Source organism: Bufo gargarizans, chromosome 1 (assembly GCF_014858855.1).
Source record: "Bufo gargarizans isolate SCDJY-AF-19 chromosome 1, ASM1485885v1, whole genome shotgun sequence".
Taxonomy (NCBI): Eukaryota; Metazoa; Chordata; class Amphibia; order Anura; family Bufonidae; genus Bufo; species Bufo gargarizans.
The window spans coordinates 233321382-233345694 of record NC_058080.1 but is presented as its reverse complement, the minus strand read 5'-3'; the positions used below and the strand labels follow the sequence as shown (position 1 = coordinate 233345694).

General features: G+C 41.2%; 1 protein-coding gene across 2 annotated transcripts in view; it reads right to left on the bottom strand.

Moving 5' to 3' along the window:
• SPATA5 (spermatogenesis associated 5) overlaps positions 1-24313 on the bottom strand; it is a 382760-nt gene that overhangs the window by 93796 nt on the left and 264651 nt on the right. The window contains exon 15 of one of the 2 annotated variants that reach the window (XR_006390924.1): positions 1672-2291. The exons of the other annotated variant lie outside the window; for it this stretch is intronic. The gene's annotated coding sequence lies outside the window, so the exon portion shown is untranslated. The remainder of the gene's footprint in view (positions 1-1671; positions 2292-24313) is intronic. 2 annotated transcript variants of the gene reach the window in all.

Genomic DNA, 24313 nt, shown 5'->3' with positions numbered 1-24313 from the left:
AGGAATTCAAAACAGCTCTTCAAGGTAGCAGCTTGTTAATGAGCCTTCACTTTGATGTACAAGGAGATGGTACAGTAAGGCAGGTGTCAACCACAATTATTTGAAACGCTTCAACTTTAGACAGGATTTTTTTTCTTAGCAACAGTCTTATTTATAGAAGTTCATTATACATTTGCCAATCCCTCATGGTATATGGAGCCTGTAAATTACGAACAGCAACCTAAAGTACACCAACTGCAAAAAGTCATCGAGCACTGTTGAGCACCACTGTTTTAGGATGCTGTATTCTACTGCCTTGTTCTTCATCAAAATTCAGCTGATATATAGGGCCTTCAAGAACATATTACATTGCCTCTGGTTATTCTTTTACACCGTATAGGGAATAAAACTGGGTTCAGGATATAATTAATGTAGCCCAGGTTAAAGAGCTCTGGATGCACTTTTTAACATTTTAATACACCATGGGCAGCACAGTGGCTCAGTGGTCTTGCTGCGCTGGTGTCCTCAGTTTGGATCCAACCAAGGACAACATCTGCATGGAGTTAGTATGTTTCTCCCATTTTTTGTGGGTTTTCTCCCACACACCAGACATACAGATATGGAAATTAGACTGTAAGCTCGCTCCACTGGGGACCGTGACTGAGGATAATGTCTTTAAAGCACTGTGGAATATGTTGGTGCTATATAAAATAAAAATCCACAGGAGGCTTTGGGAGGATTTAGCATTGCAGGAGCATAGACTGGAGTTGCTGTTTATAGAATTGGCACACGGTAATAATAAATTTGGTGCCATGTGGTTTATGCCTATTTCAATAAAGGTACGCCTGAGAGATGTTTGGCGTGAAGGTGCGCCATTTCAAAAAGTACCAAAAGTTAAAGGACACATAAAAGTGACCTACATAACACTCGGCCAAAAACCTACTTCATTTATTAAAGTAAATCTAAAAGTCACAAAAAACATGAGCCAAAAGATGTGACAATTTTACGCCAACAAACCAGTGTAACACATTTGATAAATGCCTCCCTTTGTCCCTAAAAGATATTTCGTAGTTGTCTTCTAAGGAAAAGCTGATTTATTTTCACAGTATCTAAGTGACCAATCAGTTCTCACTAGCCTGTCTAGTCCAACACCACTGAAAAAGCTAATGCTGGCCATGACAGAAATGTGTCAGAACACCCAGTGCAAGCTACATAGGAGGCTGCTTACCCAGGGACTGGTCACAGTGCCCATGTTGACCCCTGTCTACTGCAGAAGGCACATGGGTATCAGAGCCAGACTATGGAGAAGTGGAAAAAAGTGGCCTGGTGTGACGAATAAAATTTCCTTTTACACCATTGGGCAGCCAGGTGTGTGCATGGCTTATCTGGAAAGGAGATGGCTTCAGGATGCACTATGGGAAGAAAGTAAACCAGCCAAAGCAGTGTCATATTCTTGGCAATGTTCCGCTAGCAAATGTGGCTGTTACTTTGACATATAATGCCTACCTAAACATTGTGGCAGACAAGGATGTAGTAGATCACAGTCAGGGTGGCACTGCTAATCTCCCCAACCAATAACTCAACCGTGTGTCTCCAGAACACAGTCCTCTCCTCCCACTAATGATGGTGCTCCAACCTTGTATAGAACTTCAACATTACAACGGCATAAGAGTAAAAATACGCGGCACTCACCACTCAAGTGTATTCTTCTTTTATTCGGACATAACGTAATCGTAAATACAGGAGGGGTGGACAAATGTACAGTACAGGCAACCAGCTAGTGGTGACGGCTGTTTAGTGCTATTGCGCTTCCTCAGGCCTCTTGTGGCAGACAAGTACACCCGTTCATGGCAACAGTATTCCTTTATGTCAGTGTCCTTTTTCAGCAGAATAATGCACAATGCCACTCTGCAAAAATTGTTTAGAACTTGTCTGAGGAACATGATTTCAAAATATATTAAGTTGACTTGGCCTCCGAATTCTCCAATTCTCAATCTGATTGAGCAACTGTGGGATGTGCTGGGAAAACAAGCATGATCCATGGAGGCTTCTATTTCTAACATCTTGATGCCAGATACCAGAGGACACCCTCAGAAGTTTTGTGTCCATGCCTCAAAGGTAAGAGTTTGGGGGGCACCAACAGAATATTAGGCAGATGGCTTTGAGGACCTGCTGCCACAGCAAATTTTGAGCTTTATAACATGTTTTGTATTTCCTTTTTTTCATCTCTGCTTTCCGAGACATAACATTTATTTTCCATTGACGTAGCTTTATGAGGGGCATGTTGACTACAGGACAAGATGTACAAATATCTGTAATAAAAGACTTTTATTATTTTTTTGGGGTGGTGTAAATAGAAAAACAGCAATTGTGCAATATGTTGCCTTTTGTTTTGTGTTTTTTGGGGGGTTTGTTTTTTTCTGACATTCACTGTGCAATGTGAACGACATAATATTTAACTGCTTAAGCACTATAAGAACAATAAAAAGAAAACATCTATGTTAGGCCTCATACGCGACCGTATTGTTTTGTCCGCATCGGATCTGCATTTTCTGTGGATTGATGTGGACCTATTCATTTCTATGGGGCCGCAAAAAATGTGGACAGCACATGGTCTATGCCATATGTCCATTCTGCAGCTCCGCAAAAAAGACAGAATGTGCCCTGTTCTTGTCTGTACTGCAGACAAGAATAGGTATTTCTACAACAGTACAGGATGTGCAGAACGGGAAAGTGTTAGGCCCACACGGCCCAAGGTTTATGGACCGCAAAATAGAGACATCTGTGTGCATGAGTATTCAAGTTTGTTAATTTTTTGTCGATGGAGCTGAGAGGGCTTGTTCTTTGTGGGATGTGGTGACTTTTTCCGTGGCATCTTTTTGGGGTATACAGGTGAAACTCGAAAAATAGCAATATCGTGCAAAGTTCATTTTTTTCAGTAATGCAACTTAAAAGGTGAAACTAACATATGAGAAAGACTCATTACATGCAAAGCGAGATATTTGAAGCCTTTATTTGTTATAATTTGGATGATTATGGCTTACAGCTTATGAAACCCCAAAGTCACAATTTTGAGGAACCCATTGCTCAAGGGGTTATGGATTACTTAGCTGACTAGAGGTGACACTTTGAGCCTAGAATATTGAACCTTTTCACAAAATTCTATTTTTAAGCTGCATTAATGCAATTCCTTTTAAGTTGCATTACTGAAATAAATGGACTTTTGCACGATATTCTAATTTCACCCGTATATGACTTTTTGATTATTACAGGTTTTGGAAGGCACATTGAAAAAAAATCTGCTATTCTGACATTGTTTTTTATTCATTATATTATTAGTAACGTGATCATTTTATACTGCCTGTTGTACTAATTATATATATATTTTTCTTTTTACTTTTGGACATAACAAATGAATTTTTGATGACAAATATTTGTAAACATTTCATTGATTTATTCAAAAAATTTTTACATCCCACTAGGGAACTCCTGAAAGCCCAATCCCTGATTGTATGCGCTGCAATACTTCTGTATTGCAGTGTCGCATGTCTGTCAGCCAAATTCTGTCAGGCCCTTCCTCTAGCATCGCTTCATAGGTGTAGTAAGATGGCAGACTTAGGTGCCATTTTTAGGCTCCTGGCCATCATTGACAACCTATCAGCAGCAAATCGCAAACGAGTTGTCAACAGGGAACGCGTTAAGGTGATAGAGACCCCTTCCTCTGTCTAACTGCTTATTTGCTGTTGTCTCTATTGCTTTTTCTATATAAACATTCAATAATACAAGAAATAATAAAGCAGGAACTAAACAATAAGGGGCCTATGAAGCAATAAAGCATATGAGCACATTTTATGGCGGTGTACGTTGCTTCCTCTGAGCTGAGCAGCCTGCAGATGTGCGCATTCCACAGGCAATCTCCTTCTGCCAGAAAGTTAGTTCTAGTTAGGTTCTTAATTTCTTCCTCCAAGCAAAGTAAGCAGAGAAGGTTAATGTTATCCAGTCCCCTGCAAAAGTCTTGGCTCAAAATCACTTCTGGAAAATGGAGAAATATAAATAACAATGCACCTGACAGTTTGCTCAGGCCCAGAGGCAACAAGTCGTTTTCAGAGAGACATATCCTACCCTATGTGGAAATGACAGGAAATGTAAAATGCCAGAGTAATACTACAGAATGTCATGACAACTATGTCTATTATTTTGGCTTATACTTATTTCAGCATCTGCAAAATCCCAGTTACCGGGTCATAAAGTGAACAAACTGCTTAAGGCATTCACCCCCTCTGCTAATCACTTTCCTATTGAATTCCTAACCCCCTGCCCATGATAAGCAGTATTAAACCAAAAAGGGGAAGAAGGAGTTTTTTAATGTCTGGTGTAATCCAGGTTATGAAAACCCTGACCCACCTATAAACAAGCCCTCATTCTCCCAATAGGTCTGGTCCCAGAGGTTGCGCCTCCACCTAGGGCACAATTATGGCATATCAATAGGATAAACATCACTCATTAGAATTCCTTTGCCAGTAAGATGCTTTGCTCATGATCTAACTTTACTATGGCTGATCCGGGCACGTCCATTTAAAAGTACTACCCAATAATATAAGTTGTGCTTTCCGCCTTTGTCCTGTGTTTGTTGTTGCAACTTTTTGAAGCCACAATTCTGGAGTGGAGGGCTGGATAAAATCCCACCATAATTTTTAGAAATTGTGCATAGTAACATAGTTTGTAAGGCTAAAAAAAGACACATTCATCCACTTCTGCCTTTTTTCCTGAAAAGTTGATCCAGGGGAAGGCAAAAAACCCTAAAATAAAGATAATTGGCTTCTGCCTCATGAAGGTTTCTTACCTTCCCCTGGATGCAGGATAACAGGCTGAACATATATCTTTTTTCAGCCTTCCAAACTGCCATGTTACTATGTCCAATTTCTAAAAATTATAGTGGGATTTTCTCAAGCCCTGCCCTCCAAAATTCTGGTTCAAAAAGCTGCAAAACAAACACAAGGATTAGTAACTTTTTGAGTGTATTTGCAAAAAAAGAATGCATTTTACATTACTCACTCCAGTTTTGAAAAGCAGATGTGTAAGTGGGTGTGGTTAGCTATGTTAAGACGTTTCAGTCCAGATTTATAAACTGGAGTCGCATAGAAAGTGGAGTAACATCTCAACACAGAAGTGTTAGACTTAATGATGCATCAAATTTATGAAACATTGTGTGACATTATATAAATTTGGTCCATATTAGGCAAAACTGACTTAAAAAAACTTGTTTGTGGGTGGGATTTGTGTTAGCTCCACCCATATCAGTGGCTGCAAATTTGCCCACAAATTTGGGACAGTGCAAATTTGCTTGGACTGTCTCTGAAAATCAGGGACAGTCCCAGCAAATTAGGCACAGTTGGCAGCTATGGATTAGGACAGGTTTTTAGTGTAAAAGTATTTGGTAATATATGTAGAATAACGTAATATTTAAGTAATTTTATCTTCTTAATTCCAAGAGAACCCTTTAATGTTGCAATGCTCGACGTGCATTTTATTAACCTAAGTCAAGTGCATCATGGCTTGGTAAGTGGCCCATGGCAAACTAAAGCAAGAGCACTTGCTATGGGTCCCAAAGGTTGAGGGGGCCCGGTCAAATGCAAGAACATTGTATATTTTTGTGGGGCATAAAAATATGTTAGCTTTTTTCTATAGTGGTAACTTTTTAATTTCGTGGTCATTGATATTTCAGAGATCTTTCATTTTATTGACTTTGTTCAGTGCTTTCGAGAATAATGAGTTTGAATTAACTAGGCACTTTAATCCCTTCCCAACCAGTGCCATACAGATGGTCAAACGTGACCATGGCATCTGGATGTGCAAAAACCTGGAAGCGTGTGCTGAGTGTGTGTGCTGCAGCCTCTGTATTCCTTAATGATTTGTAAAATCCTCATATGAATTGGAGTCTATGAGAATAGCAATCTGATGTAGGGTTGCATTGGGTATCGATTTATCGATACCCAATCGATACTTTTGTAGCCAGATCGATTCAATACTGGGATTTCCCATTTACCGATACTAGGCTGTTCCCTCAGCAGCACAGTGGAGAAGGAGGGAGTCTCTACCCCCCAACCCCAGTATTAAAAACATTGGTGGTGCAGTGCGCCCCTCCAACCCCAGTATTATAAACTTTGGTGGCGCAGTGTGCCCCCCCAACCCCCCCAGTATTTAAGTCATTGGTGGCAGTGGCCACAGTGTCCCCTCCACTCCTCCTCATTTGTGGTGCAGTGGCAGTTTCGATCCTAGCCCCAGCAGTGTAATCACGGGGCTCCGATCGGTTACCATGGCAGCCAGGACGCTACTGAAGCCCTGGCAGCCATGGTAATCTCCCTGCTGCTGTGTGTACTTGGCACAGGGCAGCAGGGACAGTGTAAAGTCCTATTCACCCTAATAGAGCTCTATTAGGGTGAATAGGACAAGGGATTAAAAGATCCCAGCTTTTAGCCCCTAAGGGGGCTAACAGTTATTAAATAAAAAATTGAGAAAAATAAAAAAAATTAAAAAAAAACATCGAAATATTAAGTTTATCAACCCCTTTCTAAATTTTACATATAAAATATAAAAAACAAATAAACATTACATATCGCAAAAAAATATTTAAAAATATCTCCTATGCGGTGAACGCCGTAACAGAAAAAATAAAATAAAAAATGTGTGATTTGCATTTTTTTTTATCGCCTTGTCCCTCCAAAAAATAGCATAGGACTGTTCTATTATGGGCCGGATGTTCCATAAAATGTGGAATGCACGTTGCTTTTTTGGAGTTTTATTTTTTTATGTCGTATCGAATGGTATCGAGTATCGCAATACTTTTTTATAGTATCGAAGTCGAATAAAAATGTTGGTATTGTGACAACCCTAATCTGATGATTACTTGATATAGTTTTCTATGGAAACTTTAAAAAAGTTTAAAAAAATGTTATAAAAATAAACAAAATTAGCCCTAACACAGCTCCGTAAACATAACTAGAACAAAGTAATACGGGGCAGAATATGGCAACGGATAGGATTTTTAATTTTTTTATTTATGCATTAAAACGCAAGAAAAATTATAAATAAGTGGCATCACCGTAATTGTACTGACCTGGAGAATGAAAATAAGGCTGAGTTCACACGGGCGAGATTTCCGCGCGGGTGCAATGTGGGAGGTGAATGCATTGCACCCGCGCTGAATCTGGACCCATCCATTTTTATGGGGCTGTGCACATGAGCTGTGATTTTCACGCATCACCTATGCGTTGCGTGAAAATCGCAGCATGTTCTATATTGTGCGTTTATCAGGCCCCATAGAAGTGAATGGGGCTGAGTGAAAATCGCAAGCATCCGCAATCAAGTGCAGATGCTGTGCGATTTTTAGTCATGGTTGCTAAGATGACAGTCTATTCACTGTATTATTTTCCCTTAAAACATGGTTATAAGGGAAAATAATAGCATTATTTAATACAGAAATAATGAAAACGCAAAGAAGAAAAAACATCCAGGACTGGAAGGGTTAAAGGAGTTGCACTGTGTTTTTATATTGATGGCCTATCCAGGGGTCTGTCACATTGCACAGATCAACTGTTCCAAAGTAGCTCCGATGCTGGTAGTAGGCACCAGAACTACACAGCTCCATCCATTGTGTAATGCACAGAGCTGGTTACTGCAGCGCTGCTCCCACTGAACTGAATGGGAGCAGTGAGCACTGCTGAAGCAACTAGATCAATTCACTACACCAGTGTTTCCCAATCAGTGTGCCTCCAGCTGTTGCAAAACTACAACTCCCAGCATGCCCGCACAGCCAAAGGCTGTCCAGGCATGCTGGGAGTTGTAGTTTTGCAACAGCTGGAGGCACACTGGTTGAGAAACACTGCACTACACAATGGAGGAAGCTGTGTAGTTCTGGCATTTATTTCCAGCTCCTGAGGTACTGCAGAACAGATGATCTACAGGAGTGAGGGGTGCCAGATCCCACCAATCAGATATTGATGTCCTGTCCCAAAGATTAGCCATGAATATAAAAGAACTTATAAAAAACTGGACAAACCCCTTTAAGTGACAACTTCTCAAAATAGTGTTTTATGGCATGTAATAAGCAATTACGCCTTGATGAATAGGTGCCGCTTATAACTCCCAACTTTCCATGGAGCCACACAGGCTGCAGTTCTAAAGTCCAATTTTTCATGCTTACCAAAAGTCGCACACCTAAACCCCTAATTCACATCCCCTTCCTGGTAGGTACATACGTAACAGTGAGATGCAGAAGCTCTTGGATGGATTGCCGTTTTGTATTCTTACAATGAACTTGCTTTGTGGAGTTTTAAAAAGTGTAAGCACAGCTTTCTAAACAATGAAATCTCCTCTACAGGTGGTCTCTTGGGTAAATCCAATGTTTGCAGAGTCCTTTCACTTCCCTAGCACAAATCTGCTGTGCTCGAGGACAGAGAGATGAAGCCCTAGTAAGCTGCCTGGCATTACCGTTAGCTTCAAATAGCAAATAACACAGGAAACTACCCACAGAGATCAAGGTGCATACCACTCAATGAATTCAGCAAACAAAGGCATCTCCATCTGCAGGAGATTGTCACATGGTGCTGAGAATCCAGGTGCACAAGTGACAGCTCCAGAGCAAACCCCGGGACGAGCCATAACAACCTGTTGTCTTACAGTAAACTGACACAACCTGGCATAAGTAAACGAGGACCCAAAATCTACCCAACCGCAGGTGAAGAAAACCGTTCAGAACCACAAGTCATCTACTGTCTTCCAAACTGTACTCAAAACCGAAATGATAGCTTTCTTTTGTGTCCATGGATAAGTAGGACATTTTTATATACTCATATACATGTGAGATTAATATATCTACAGAAGAGGAGTGTCATATAGAGTTGTAGGGGAAAAGCTCGGTTTTGCTATCCAGGAGCTGTGGACGAATGCTTTGAAACTAATACCAAAGTATTTCGTAGGGCAGGAAAAGTGCTGTCCTAGGGGTCAGATTGTTAATGTGATTGATGCAGATCTGGGTCATATGATTTGGTGGTGTCCCAAGCTTCATGTTTATTGGTCTAGAATTATTACAATACAATAATTCTCAGATTGTAATTCCTTCTGACCCGATAATTGGTAATGACAATGGCATAATTTGGAAAAAATTATTCAGCACAGCTCAAAATTCTAAGAAAAGATTCTACACATTTGCTATTTCTTAAAAGAGACATTACAGGGGAGCTCTAAGGTGCTCCTTAAGATGCATGTATTTCACCCAAATGAATAGGCACCCAAGTTTTCCAGGGTAGGAAATGCATTTTGTAGTGACTGTCAATCTTTGCAATAGAGGAAGTCCAGGAGTAGGGGACTTCTATGATATAAATATGTCTAACAGGGTTTGGCAGTTAAAGGGGTTGTCCGAGTTAATTAAAAACATTTGAGATGCCACAGAATGTCATAAAATAATCAGTCTATACTTACCTGTTTCTAGTGGCATAGCTAGAAATGACTGGGCCCCTGAGCAAATTTTTAAATGGGGCTCCCCTCCCCCAGTAATTTTTTCACAACCCCTTTCTTTCATGCCGCCCCCATTCCTGTGGCTAGCAAAGATCGCTCTCTCAGGCCCGGCAGCTGTTCCATCCATTTTCTACACTGTCTATACTGTCACTGTATATAATTTCATTGTGCAATACTGTTGTTTGTGTACAAGCCTCCACTGGTGTGGCAGAGGTATGACCGCTGCAGCCTTTTACACAAACACAAGGAAGACCAGAACGTGTCTAGTCTGGGTTGAATATTTACTTTATGACAACTTGAAACCTTTTTTTTTTACTTTTTATTGAATTTTTTATATAAAGAAATAGACAAGGGGGACTAGCATTGTGCCCTCCCATCAAAGTCAAAGATATATAGAGATGACATACAGTTATCACAATGATCTGTGAAAATGGCATTGACTCCAAAAACCCTCCCAACCCCACCTTCGAACCCATCCCTGCCTATAAATAATTCCCAGAGAATTGGCCCAGATGATCTTCTTCGTAAGAGTACAACACACATGACAAAATGCAATTGGTATCCTGCCCCCCTATTCCGCAGAGATAAACTTGAGAAAAAAAAAACATATACAGTACAGACCAAAAGTTTGGACACACCTTCTCATTCAAAGAGTTTTCTTTATTTTCGTGACTATGAAAATTGTAGATTCACACTGAAGGCATCAAAACTATGAATTAACACATGTGGAATTATATACATAACAAAAAAGTGTGAAACAATGAAAATATGTCATATTCTCGGTTCTTCAAAGTAGCCACCTTTTGCTTTGATTACTGCTTTGCACACTCTTGGCATTCTCTTGATGAGCTTCAAGAGGTAGTCACCTGAAATGGTCTTCCAACAGTCTTGAAGGAGTTCCCAGAGATGCTTAGCACTTGTTGGCCCTTTTGCCTTCACCCCAAACCATCTTGGTTGGGTTCAGATCTGGTGACTGTGGAGGCCAGGTCATCTGGCGCAGCACCCCATCACTCTCCTTCATGGTCAAATAGCCCTTACACAGCCTGGAGGTGTGTTTGGGGTCATTGTCCTGTTGAAAAATAAATGATGGTCCAACTAAACGCAAACCGGATGGAATAGCATGCCGCTGCAAGATGCTGTGGTAACCATGCTGGTTCAGTATGTTCTTCACAACGCAACTGATGGTCCCAACCCCATTTATAAGGCAAGAAATCCCACTTAATAAACCTGACAGGGCACACCTGTGAAGTGAAAACCATTTCAGGTGACTACCTCTTGAAGCTCATCAAGAGAATGCCAAGAGTATGCAAAGCAGTAATCAAAGCAAAAGGTGGCTACTTTGAAGAACCTAGAATATGACATATTTTCAGTTGTTTCACACTTTTTTGTTATGCATATAATTCCACATGTGTTAATTCATAGTTTTGATGCCTTCAGTGTGAATCTACAATTTTCAGTCATGAAAATAAAGAAAACTCTTTGAATGAGAAGGTGTGTCCAAACTTTTGGTCTGTACTGTATATACACATATAATGATCATCTCATAGTATGCATGGTGGTCCCAGCATGCGATTTATATCCGCTGACAGGTACCGATTGGTATATCTGAATGGAGAGACCAGTGTTATTAATTCCTCTCTAGTGTACGACACCAAAATAAACTTCCACCACTTACAAAAAAAATAAAAATAGCCGTTCTGGAATCTTTGTGCTAAAGAACACCCAATCGATCCAAAGTTAGGACCTTTTTGAGTTAGACAGTTACCTTCTCCTTAGACAGAGTCTCTAGTTGGAGCTAATGTTGTAATAGGCACTGTTTCGCTGTCAAGAGGTCCGTCACCGCTATCAGAGGTAAACAGCCCACAGGAGCAGTAGAGCAGAATAAAATTACTTGAGCCTATAATGTAAGTGTAATAGCCCAATCTCTTTTACTGTATGTAGGCTATTATTGTTTTCCAAAATATCTGTACTGTGGAGCACTACCACATTCAATGAAGGAGGTCCGCGACAGGTAAGGAACTCTTCAGGCATGCCACCAATCTATCTGGTGCCGCCAGATGTCGTGGGAAATTAAAGGTGTAAATCGCCCTGTGTATAAACCTGCAGTGAGTTTCTCGCCATTGTTCATTGACCAACGCCCTTCTTATGCTCAAAAGGCTCTCAATAACTTTTTCCGTCATATCCACATCACCCAGCAACTTGAAAGCCGTGTGGGAAGTAGACTTCAGTAAATAAGATATCAACCCATTGTACAGCGGCGATACCGAACGTCCAAGTTGTCCACATTTAATATATTCATCAAAAGGATTCATCACAAGATCCTTTGACTGATCGTAACTTTTTCCAACAAAACATTTAAGCTGTGCATATCGTAGGTGACTATGCAGGGAGACTTGGAACTTTTGAGGAAACATCAACGTTTCTTTAGATTCCAAAAGTCCGTAAGAGTCTTGTTTCCTCCCTGTTTCCAACTAGAGAAGAGTTTATTTCATGTCCCTTGGGGCAGCAGTCCCCAACCACCAGGCTGCAAACCAGTACCATGCTGTGGATTATCTGGTACTGGACCGAGGGGAGTGCTGGAGTTGAACGGCAGGGACAGGAACTATTGGCTCCTGTGCCCCACTGTTTAGCCTCATAGGCTGAAGGCCGCTAGGCCTGAGGCCTATGAGGTAGTGCTAAGGTGCAGGGTGGTTACGATTACATAATTGTGACCTCTTGGACTGAGTCACAGGGGACATGATGACATCATTACGCCACCAGAGACCTGGAGCAGGAGGTCGCAATGTTTTGTTGGGATGGTATATTGCTCTACGGTATTGCTGATCCGCCTATGTTTGTTGTCCACCTACAATATGGGGCTACTGTTATTTTTTTTTTTCCAGGGCTACTTTAAGTTCCCAATCTGCCCCTGCCTGAGGATTTATAGCATCTGCCAAAGAATATGGCGGCCTCATAGTTCCAAGTCTGCTGTATTCATGAGGGGAGCGCTCTCCCTCACGGATTCACTATAAATGACACTATTATGAATTGTTGGTAGGATGATTGTGAGATATATTCAAATAATACTGAGAGTAATACCAAAAGTGTGTTCAACTAAAGTGATCCATTACTGCTCAGTGCATAACGGCGGTAAGACGTGCCTACTTGATTAGATGTTTCCCTCGTCAGGGAATAAGGGCTTTCTGCTAAATAAATCAAGTGGTTTATTACTGAGCCTGTCAAAAGTATAAGTAGAGAACAGATTTTCCATCATCATACATGTATTAGTTTAACACAGATTTCACCCAAATTGTTGTTTTGGCCCCAAAGCTGATGGAAACATAAGGATTTCATATCATTACGCCACCCTTAGCATTTCCTGTAAAAGCTGAAAGCCCTTTTAGCCAAGGAGCACATCTGTTCTGTCTATTCTCAACAGGAACTAGGAGTACAAACTTGTCATTAGTAGTGATGCCCTTCAAAATCAGATTGATACTTATGTATGAGCAGCCAGCTCCTTATATCCCTTAAATAAGCAAGAGCTTACCTTTCCAGTAACACTTTCATTTAATTACACTGCTATTAAGTGGGAACATTTATTTTTATAATGTCAAATACTTTTTTCAAATACTTACACAAAAGGGAATGGAAATGAACCAGTGTTCCAGTATAGGCCAGACTGCTGCATAGGTAATGTTTCAAAGATAATAACTACTGGTTACATAATTAAGCTTACATAATACCTCAAGGGCCACCAAATCACAACATGTCAGGAATGATTCATCCTCAAAAAAGCCTACATAATAGTTTGTAGTTGCGTTTAATGAAGTCATAAGCGTTACGGGCAATGGGTGTGGCACCACTGCGCCAACCAACTGGTTTCACTTTGGGCTAGACCAAAGGGTGGTATCCTAGTAGTCCCTTGGTTTTACTCTATATCCCTATACACATATTTGGTCTTCGCTGCAGAGGAACCACAAGGCTGCTACCTCTTGGAATAGTCCCAGTGTGGCTGCCAGCTGTCCCATAGGGTCAGAGACACCGATCCAAAGCACAAAGAATATCTGTAGTCAGAAAACAGGTCAAGGTCAGGGCAGGCAGATTATGTGTGAATCCATGAAACTAGTCCAAGGTCAAGGCATTAGCGAGGCAACAAAGGGTCAATACAATAAATGGGATAAGGTCAGGCAGCAGAGGGTCAAAATCGGTAGACAGGCAGAAGTTGTTACAGGGGCATACAAACAGAACAGCACAACTAAACTCGATACTAGCACGAAAACCTAAAGCTCAGACACGCTCCCCAAGGGGAAGGTGTCTTAAGTAAGTGCCCAGCCATTGGCTGGGGGAAACTAGGACATGTGCACACTGGACCTTTAAAGGGACACTGACAGGCCGTTATAGAGCATATAAAGTGACATATATTCTTCTATTGGTCTTAATATGCTTAATTAAACTATACCATTATCACCCCTCGCTTCCCCTGTCCCCATTATAGTCAATTGGGATGGAGCAGCGGCACGGCAAAATAGCAGCAGGACGGATCCGACAGGGTGAAGAGCCTGTCGGATCCGTCCTGCCGCTAGTGTGAAAGTAGCCTTAGTCACATCGTACTGACATTTAATCCTAGTACACTTTCACTCCCTTAGGTCAGGTGGGATCATTAATATATTTCAAGAATGTGAGGGTGTCAGGATAATACTGTGCCCTTAAATAGTGTGAAAAATTCCAGAAAACAATGTCATGACTTTAGAAACTTCTGCTAATTGACATCATTTGAGTTAGATGGAAGTGTACGTGTGCCAGTATTTTAAGGCCTACCTTCACAGCCTACTCTGTGTCATGGGAAAATCTAAATACATTGTCCAAAACATCAGAAAAAGAACTGTGGACCTCCACAAGTCTGGGACATCCTTGGCAGCATTTTCCAAACTCCTTAAGGTACCAAGTTCATCTTTTCAAACAATCTGCAAGTTTAAACACCATGGAATCATGCAGCCATCTTACTGTTAAGATTTTAGAGGTGCTTTGTGGCAGAAGGGACTGGTGCACTTCACAAAACACTTCCCCTGTTGAAGGCCGCAAGGTGATGTGCTGGTGTTTGAAGGCCATCGACATACTTGACACATGAAAGCAGCAGCTGATAGTAATGTCCCATCAATACTGATATCACCACTACAGCTAGTGACCACTGTCATGTGTTGAGTACAGTTACCTCCTGGATTGTCTACTCTGTTGGCCATTTAAGGAATTTTCCACTTATAGATCATGCTATATTTTTTTTTTCTAATACAGGCCCACCTAAAAAAAATGCTAATTATAGGACGACTGAGTGCAGGAATTTACAGTAATAAGCTGTTATTGGTGAGGAAGCCTGACACTAAGTACCCAGTTTACCTACAGCACCCCCCATAGGTGAAATGAAGCATTACATTGTTTACACTTAGACTACTTTCACACTGGCGTTTTGGCTTTCCGTTTGTGAGATCCGTTCAGGGCTCTCACAAGCCGTCCAATCGGATCAGTTTTGCCCTAATGCATTCTTAATGATAAAGGATCCGCTCAGAATGCATCAGTTTGCCTCCGTTTAGTCACCATTCCGCTCTGAAAGGCGGACACCAAAACACTTCCTGCAGTGTTTTGCTGTCCGATTGATGAAACTGAGCCAAACGGATCCGTCCTGGCACACAATTTAAGTCAATGGGGACGGATCAGTTTTCTCTGACACAATCTTGCACAAGAGAAAACGGATCCATCTCCCATTGACTTTCAATGGAGTTCATGACGGATCCATCTTGGCTACGTTACAGATAATACAAACGGATCCGTTCTGAACGGATGCATGCGGTTGTATTATTGTAACTGATCCGTTTTTGCAGATCCATGACAGATCCACCCAAAACGCGAGTGTGAAAGTAGCCTTAATTCAATGGACAGTGTGATGCATGGACATACTGGCTTCTCTAGAAAGTAAGATGCTTTTTGCAGTCATTTTCCACTTTGGCCGTTGAGATCCTGAATTCAGGATTCCCTCTATTGTATTAGATGTCTTAAAACATCCTTAATACTTTGTCCAGAGATCGTCCTCAAAGGTGAACCGACACTGACCAGTGCACCCAAAAAATGATTCAAACACAGACAACACATCCCAAAATGAAATGTATCACACAAATGCCCTGTATACTGGTAAAATACCACCCTGAATTTACAGTTATAAACAAATCGGTGGCTTTGACTGACATTCTTCTACTATGTATGGGAACCTTTAGGCTATGTTCACACTAGCCCAAAAGATTTCTTTGATCATAGCCCTGTAGACATCCGGAGGTCATTGCGGGTCATGGTTACTGTTATGGGTCGCGCTTCCTACAGAAACTTTGCACCCTCCAACTCCACAAACCAAATGAAGATGAATCTCATACATTTACAGGTCCTATGAAATGATCTGTGACGCCCTGGTAGCCACTTTTGGGACTTGTAGTGCCAATGGCATAGATCCAAATGAGCCTAATTATTTATTGGCGAGTCTGGAGGGCCTTTTATTGAATAATGGCCAAGAAAAGCTCACGTTTCTCTCTCACTCAGTGTTTGGCTTTTTTCCTTATCTTCATGTTAAATAGTGATCAATCCTAAAAATGAACTTCCAAAGAAGATAGTATGAAATATTCTGAATAAGGCTACTTTTACACTAGCGGCAGGGTGTTCCGTCGGGAGAACAGCCTGTCGGATCGATCCTGCCGCTAGTAAACATGTGCCCCCAGACTGCCGCTCCGTCCCCATTGAGGCACGGCAGCGCAAGGCGAGAGGCTGCCGGAATAAAACTACGACATGTCCGACATTTATTCCAGCAGCCTCTCGCCGTCTCTCCGCCCCCACCCCCATTATAGTCAATGGGGAAGGAGCGGCAGTCTGGGCGCACACGTTCACTAGGGGCAGGATGGATCCGACAGGCTGTTCACCCGACGGAACAGCCTGCCGGAGGTCCGGGCCGCTAGTGTGAAAGAGGCCTAAGACCACTCCTAACGCGGACACAGTTGTAATTAAAACCGTTAAAGGAAACCTGACGACATGAAAATTCAATGTAAGCTGCAGGCAGCATATTATAGAGCAGGAGGAGCTGAGAAGATTGATATATTGTTTTATTGGAAAAAAATTCAGTAAAACTTGTAAGCCTACCTTCACACTGCGTTTTGGCTTTCCGTTTATGAGATCAGTTCAGGGGTCTCACAAGCGGTCCAAAACGGATCAGTTTGTACTCTAATGCATTCTGAATGGATAAGGATCAGTTTGCCTCTGTTACGTCTCCATGCCGGACAACGCTAACGTGAAAGTACCCTTACCTAGGGAATGTTAAATTAACTCCTTCACAGCCTTAGACCACCACGGATTGTACAAGTAACCCCTTAACTACACTAGACCAGGGATTTTTTTAATGATTTCAATTAGCCGGCGGGGAGGGGGTCCTTCGCTTATCGCTGAGAACCTCACTTTCTACAAAACCAGCCCTGCCGATGACTTTAGGGTCTTTGTTTAGAGGAAGTTTTTTCCATCTTTTTCTTTAAAAATGTTCATGTCACTGAATAATACTCCACCTGTCCGGTCCGATTTGATGCTATCCTATTTTTACAGTATATTTCCATGTTTCACAAACATAATAGCAGCAGAAAAACATGTATGTATTTAATTTCCACATCAATAAACTTAAATAGGCTATTAAAGGAGAGGAAGCAAATAAAAAAAGGCAATTAGACTGGAGAATTTCCCCATCAATGCTTCCATGAGCATTTATAGTCAGTATGCTGAAGACGTTCACTTTCTCTGAGCAGTCAACAAGTGGAGTATTCACACAGTTCAACTGACTTTCAGAAAAACTGTTGACATTTCCTTGAAAATTGCTTTCTTAAGAGTTGGAAAAGCTATCACATTAGTGGGGCTATTTAAAGCAAACACAGCTCTTAAGCCAAAACAGGACAAGAGCTCTAATCCCTCCTAGCTGTCTCCAGGAGCATTACCAAAAGCTTCGAGTTTCCATTCAGAGTAGAAGGAGGAGTGATTCATAAAGTGCTAATCACCAACATTACCGTCCTGGTGATGACTGACACATCTCATAGATAAATTAATACACAGAAACCAACCATACATGACATACTACAGCAATGTAAAGCTACATATTGGTCACAATCAACATCAAAAAGCCCAAGTAGTAAGTTTGGGACAGGTTTTAGAATAGATGTCATTTTTAGATAGCAATATATTATCTTGAAGGGGTTGTCCCACCTTGCCTCGTCCATGGCGAGTGTGCCTATGGGAACTGCTGCGCGGGCCAGTGTTCCCGCTGTTTCCCATAGGACCCATTGCAGTGAATAGGAGGTACCTAAATAGTGTAGCACAGCAACTCAGGAGTTACGAAGGCAGCGTGGCTTGTTCTTCTACACTCTTTACGAAGCTCCCTTCTCACTGCAATTTGAAGTTTGAAACGGTGAGGTGGGACATCTCCATTCAAAGGGAAGCAGGGCTCTAGTGTATTGATGACCTATCCTCAGGATAGTATATAATATATACAATATCAGAATGGTGGGGGTGTACAATGTGTAGTGCCGATGCGGCGGCTCAGCTTTGATGCAAGTTAATGAGAGCTGTGCTTCAGTACACCAGCGCTGGAAACTATAAAGCAGGGATGCCTAACCAGCGACTCTCCAGCTGTTGCAAAACTACAACTCCTAGCATGCCCGGACAGCCTAAAGCTATCAGCCTACAGCAGGGCATGGTGGGAGTTGTAGTTTTACAACAGCTGGAGGGTCGCTGCTTGAGCATCCCTGCTATACAGTGTACATAGCCTTCTGCTTGCACTCCATACCCTGTTAGTTACCGGCACCGCAGCAGCCGAAACAAGTCCTATTTTTTATCATCTACATTTCGTTTGTAGAACTCCACAGTCACTATGTAGTCTAACCCTACAGCCATACTACCTTCCTCACGGACCTACTTACATTGAGTAGGTTAGCAAGAAAACGGGGGACAGACAGAAGAAATTGTGAATGCCGGATCAGACTACACAGGATTTGCTTGTTGTCTGTTACCATGGAGATGTAAACAGAAGCTATAGAAATAAAACAATAGAAAAAATATAATCAAGGCTATTTACAATGTTACTTCATTTTTCATTGGAACAATAAAAAAATAAAATTGATTACAAAGGTGTATAACAGCACTGGGTCACACCCCATCCACCAAGTGAAAAGCAGAATTTGTGCATCCATAGTACCTGCTCTACACATCGCATAGACAAATCCCACCGGCGCAATAAATGTCATGACTGTTTATACAGCAGTGTCTCCATAGTCTCCAGATGCAATAATATTGTCAATGTGGACAGTGCTATCTGAAATCACACTGGACACTAATGGTAAAACATGTTTGGTATTGCAGCTGCTCCTCCTTAGACAGATGTGACAGCTGCTTGGAGCATTCTCATTTACTCGTCACAACTACAATACCAACTGAGCAGCTGTGGGTACGTAATTCATGTGGACAAGCCTTTCGCCTTGTGTACATGTATGGCGTGGTGCAATGCAAACCTTCTCTGCACATTAGTAAAACATTTTTGCTGCATAAAGATATATATTATGTATTTTAAAGCGCCATTAAGTCCATGGCGCTGGACATCAAGGACAGGGTTACACGAAGATAAAAAATACAATTAACTATTAACAGACTGGTACACAGGGGTAGAGGACCCTGCCCACAAGAGCTTACAATCTACAAGGGAAGGGGAGAACACAGTAGGTAAGGGTACAGGCTGCTCGTGTGTGTTTGTGTGGTGGCAGCATGTTATTGCAAGTTGTAGGCTTTCCTGAAAAGGTGGGTTTTCAGGTTACACTTGAAGGTTTGGGTGTTGGGTGAGAGTCTGATGTGTTGGGGTAGAGAGCTCCAGAGTAGGGGGGGAGGCACGTGAGAAATCTTGTAGTCGATTGTGTGAAGAAGAGATGAGAGGAGAACAGAGAAGGAGCTCCTGTGAGGCTCTACATATCTTCACTAGGAATGGAGTCCTGAATGGCAACTCTGCAGAGGTTATAAAGTGATACAGAAGGAGCATGTATCACTGCAAAACTACATGGACTTGCCTCTCAGGAGCCTGGAAAAGCTGTAATCGCTGAATAAAGTCTTTTATTTTATTTTTTACCTCTTAAGCAAAATTGACATATATTTCCCTAAAAATTCTGTATATGTATGTCATTGTGATCACGAAGGTACAGGAGCTGAGCCCTTGCGGTCACCGTAGAACCTGTCTGTGACTGACAGCTAGGCTCCCACTGTAGTAGCTGCTTTCAAGTAAACTGGACATAATACAATACCAAGCACAACCGCTACGAAAAGTATGGCATTATGCACTACACTGCATTGGTGGGAGTCCTGGGAGTAAAAACACCCGCCCATCTAATATCGATAGATTATCCTAAATTTTTTAAAACCAGGACAAATGCTTTTACATTGTAACACTGAACTTATGTCCAGAGGGCAACAAGTTACAGTGATCCCTCAAGATACTATGGCCTCAGGATAGAATATTTTCAACATACAATGGTCTTTTCTGACCCACCGTAAGTTAAAACCAGACTCAACATACAATGTCTCAGTCTCAGATGCATCCAATTAAAGCCACTTCTCTGGTAAAATCGCTGTATTAGTTGCTAGTTATCAGCTATTCCTGACTATTATATGTAAGGACTTGTTTTATCTCTCTTAGTTATCCGCTTATTTTTCTTAAATCTTCATTTTCTCTTATCTTGGGTGACATTTTGGGGCTTTGGAACTGATTACTCAACCTACAATGGTTTCAACATACAATGGTCGTCCTGGAACCAATTAATATTGTATCTTGAGGGACCACTGTATTCTCTAAAGCTGCTCCCCTTATTTAGCCATGGGGTGTCTTCATGTAAACGCCAACCCCACCACTCCAAATAATTGTTCTATTTCATGTGGGAGTATGGAGGAAGCAAGCATCAAAGACAGACTCAAGAGGAAACCAAAATACCCGTTGCTGTAGATCATGGTGTCATCAGAGTGCTAAAAACACTCTTTGAACCCATTCTTACTTTTGATGCTGGGAGGTATTATCACTGAGATTGAGTTGCTAATCCAGCTACTCACTCTGTGTGAGCATGAGCAAGTCATTTCATCTCCTCTTCTGTTTGGTACCATGATTGGAAGCTTCTGTCTTCTGCCTGTATGTATTCTTCTATAGAATTGCATACCATGGCAAAAGTACTTAAACATAAATACTTTTTTATCTTAAAACAAATTCCATGTCTGTTTTCAAAGAATGCTGAAAGCTAAGGCTTAGCTCATATTAAGAGTAAACCTTCCTTGGGTTACACCTCTGACCACTTAAGCTTACATGCCACATTGAGCAGAAATATTGAGAGGAAATTCTCAGCTCCGCAGTGTCTAGTGTCCAGGTAGAGACAGACAGTCAGGCACCATAACCAAGAGTCCAATTTGCTGAGGCATATTGGAGGCTGCTATAAACTAAAACCTCTGGCTTTGTTTGCAGGTTTATGATATGAGTGTAATGAGAAATAAGGGCTCACAGGTAGACACCACCAGAATGCTATTATTTTATAAATCAACATCATCAATGTCTCAGTCCCAAGCAGGACCTTCCTGGAGAAAGCTTTCAGCATTTATGGTTTTCTCTAACCATAAATTGCCACTCACTGTAACTCTACCTATACGTTCTTCAGCACTGTACAAACAAAAGCACTGGCTTTTTTACAGTACCAGTAAATTGCTACTGATAGAGATAGATGATATGCATTAAAACAAATCCTTTGACATTCATACAATAAGCCTAGTATCTAGTATTCGGTGGAGCTGAACCGTACAGCTCAGATTAATCATGATGTAAAGTGCAAGAATTCAATCCATTGTAGATGCCATATGGAACAAATGCTGTACTTCCTAGCCTAAAAACATTAATATCCACAGGACAGAAGAAAGATCAGGTTTTGTAAAATGCCCAGAGAACCCCTTTAATCCATATCTACATTAAAGGGATTCTCCGATAATTAAGAACATGAAAATACTTAAATATTACTTTATTCTAAATATATTACCAAATACCTTTCATTAGTTATAATGGCTCGTTTTGTTAGAGGAGCAATCATTAGGAGAAATAAAATGGGCGCAGTCCTATTAGCACACACAGAACCTGTCCTAATCACACAGCAGGACAAGTTATTTCACAACTCTAAGGTAAAGAGCTCATCCTCCCCTCTGCTCTACTTGTCAGATATTATGATCTTGAATACAGTTTAATAAAATCTTCAGCTAAATCTCTGTGGGAATGGAGTTCATGCTGCTCTGAAGTAACTTGTCCTCCTGTGTGATTAGGACAGGTTTTGTGTGTACTGATAGGACGGCAGCCATTTTATTTCTCCCAATGATTGCTCCCTAGACAAAATGAACCATTACAGCTAATTAAATGTTTTTGGGAATATATTTATAATAAAGTAATATTTAAGGGTACTTTCACAATTGCGGCAGTGAGATCCGGCAAGCAGTTCCGTCGCCAGAACTGCCTTCCGGATCAGGCAAAATGTATGCCAACTGATGGCATTAGTAAGACTGATCAGGATCCTTATCAGTTTAAAAAATGCCTGATCAGTCGAGGGTGAAATCCACAGCAAATCAGCACCATTTCTGCCATTTGTGTGGATTCTGCTGCTCTGGAATATCAGCAGATAGGTCAGGTATAGCTAGCTATACACTAAAACTTGAAAACCACAGACAAGGACAACTTTTCTTGGAAGCCTGTGATATATGAAGATTGCAGTGAAAACTAATCTTGTGTTTTTCCATTGAAAGAGAGCACCGAGATTAGGTCTCTTCCAAGAGAAGGGTCATTGTCTCTGTAGTGGCACCTTGTGGAGGCTACCCTATAGTCAAAATAATTTCAAAGGGTCAGACATTGACTACAGGGTGACTAGGTGGTACTACAAAGAAAGTAGGGAGCCACAGCAGCATATCACCAAGTTTCTTCTTTATTCAGATGAACACCTCACAACAAAGCATAAAAATTACAGCAACGTTTCGGCTAAGGATAGCCTTTGTCAAGCATTGTCAAAGGCTATCCTTAGCCGAAACATTGCTGCAATTTTTATGCTTTGTTGTGAGGTGTTCATCTGAATAAAGAAGAAACTTGGTGATATGCTGCTGTGGCTCCCTACTTTCTTCATATGCCTTTGGATCTGTGATCCCCTGCCCAGCTACTGCATGACCACCATCTCTGCTCTCTACAAGCCGCTCGTGTTGCTGCTCCTGAACAAATCTATTTTCCTAGGTGGTACTACAGAGACAGCTTACTGCCTCTTGGTAGAGACCTAATCTGCATACCTTTTTCCCAGGAAGCACTGCCTGGCCTATAAGACTCCCTACACCAGTTCTGCCACTCTTCCCAGTACCCCTTGAGACCTTAACTAAAAGAGATGAGCATGGTTCACTGCTCATGCCCCTGGATCCTACTCATCAGAAGGTATAACAACATTTTGGCACATACCTATATGACCAAAGTTTAGTGTTTCCCATACAGTAAGTAAGCACTTTTACCTATCATCCTTAAAAAAAAAAAGTGTACGCTGAAGAACTTACAGCAAGATTTACGTCCTTTTTGTGTGTACTGGAGCATCACATTACCTTGAATCAGTGGTTGAGCAGCAGCTGAATAGGGGCAGATTGTCCCACTATAATTTGAACTATGGCTGCACAAAGCATAACACATTAACAAAAATAGTATTCCTATGGGTCTTTTTCCCCAAAGCCCCTAAGTCATTTAAAAGTCAGATTCATGATCCTGCATGAAATATTAATGGTCTCATTTCACACTGGCGGGCATGTTTTATTTCAACGAGCTCAGGCATGCTATCATAACATAAGCTTTCTCCATAGGGGTAAGGCCTACATTTTTAGGAAAGACTAGAAAAAGAAAACAACAGCTGTCATATGAGGACACCAAACAAGTCCTATACCAGCATAACATTGCCATATTTTGTAAGAATGAATGACACACGACACAGCTGTAAAAGACAGGCCACCACATTCACTGGTGCTGCAAGCTTACTCATAGACTGAACAGGAATAAATGAAGGGGTTCCTCTCTTTTAGCTAGTCATTAATCTCTTGAGTCTTAACCAGGCTTGAATGGTGACTACCTGGCATTCCAAAATGAAAAGCATAAACAGTGCCGGGCACACCCAGATCACAGTGAATCATCAATACATCCAAATGTTTTAAAGTGCTACTTAGTAATGCCTCAAGTAACTGACTGTCACTATCTTCATTTTTATACCTTGAGGTTCCGGTGCTGAATCTTTTCAATATAAAAGAATTTTAAATTCAGATCCTGAACTGAGATCTGTGGACATGCTGTTTTTCTAAATACAAGCATGCCCATATAGCTGCCTTTTGGCCCGACTGAACACCAGTTTTATGCTATCTAAGTCCAGCAATTGCTATACGTGTTCTCCAAATGAGATATCCTTGATCTATGAGGATTACGAAGGATTGGAGTTCTGATAATGGAGTACACAGGACTAGATCCACTGAACATAATCATTCAAGGTCGTGTAACTAATAATGGCAGAAATTTATTCTGGGAACATTTTAAGCCAGCCAAAAACTTGAGATAACTGTTGGCTGTATCTTGACTTGATCATAAATATGTTTGTTCTGGTTAATACATCATTTTTGTAAGAACAAGACTAGGTGGCAACTAGTACCTTGGTCAGTACTTATCCCAGCAGAAATGGAATAGACGAAAATAAGTAAAGAACTGAGGTTC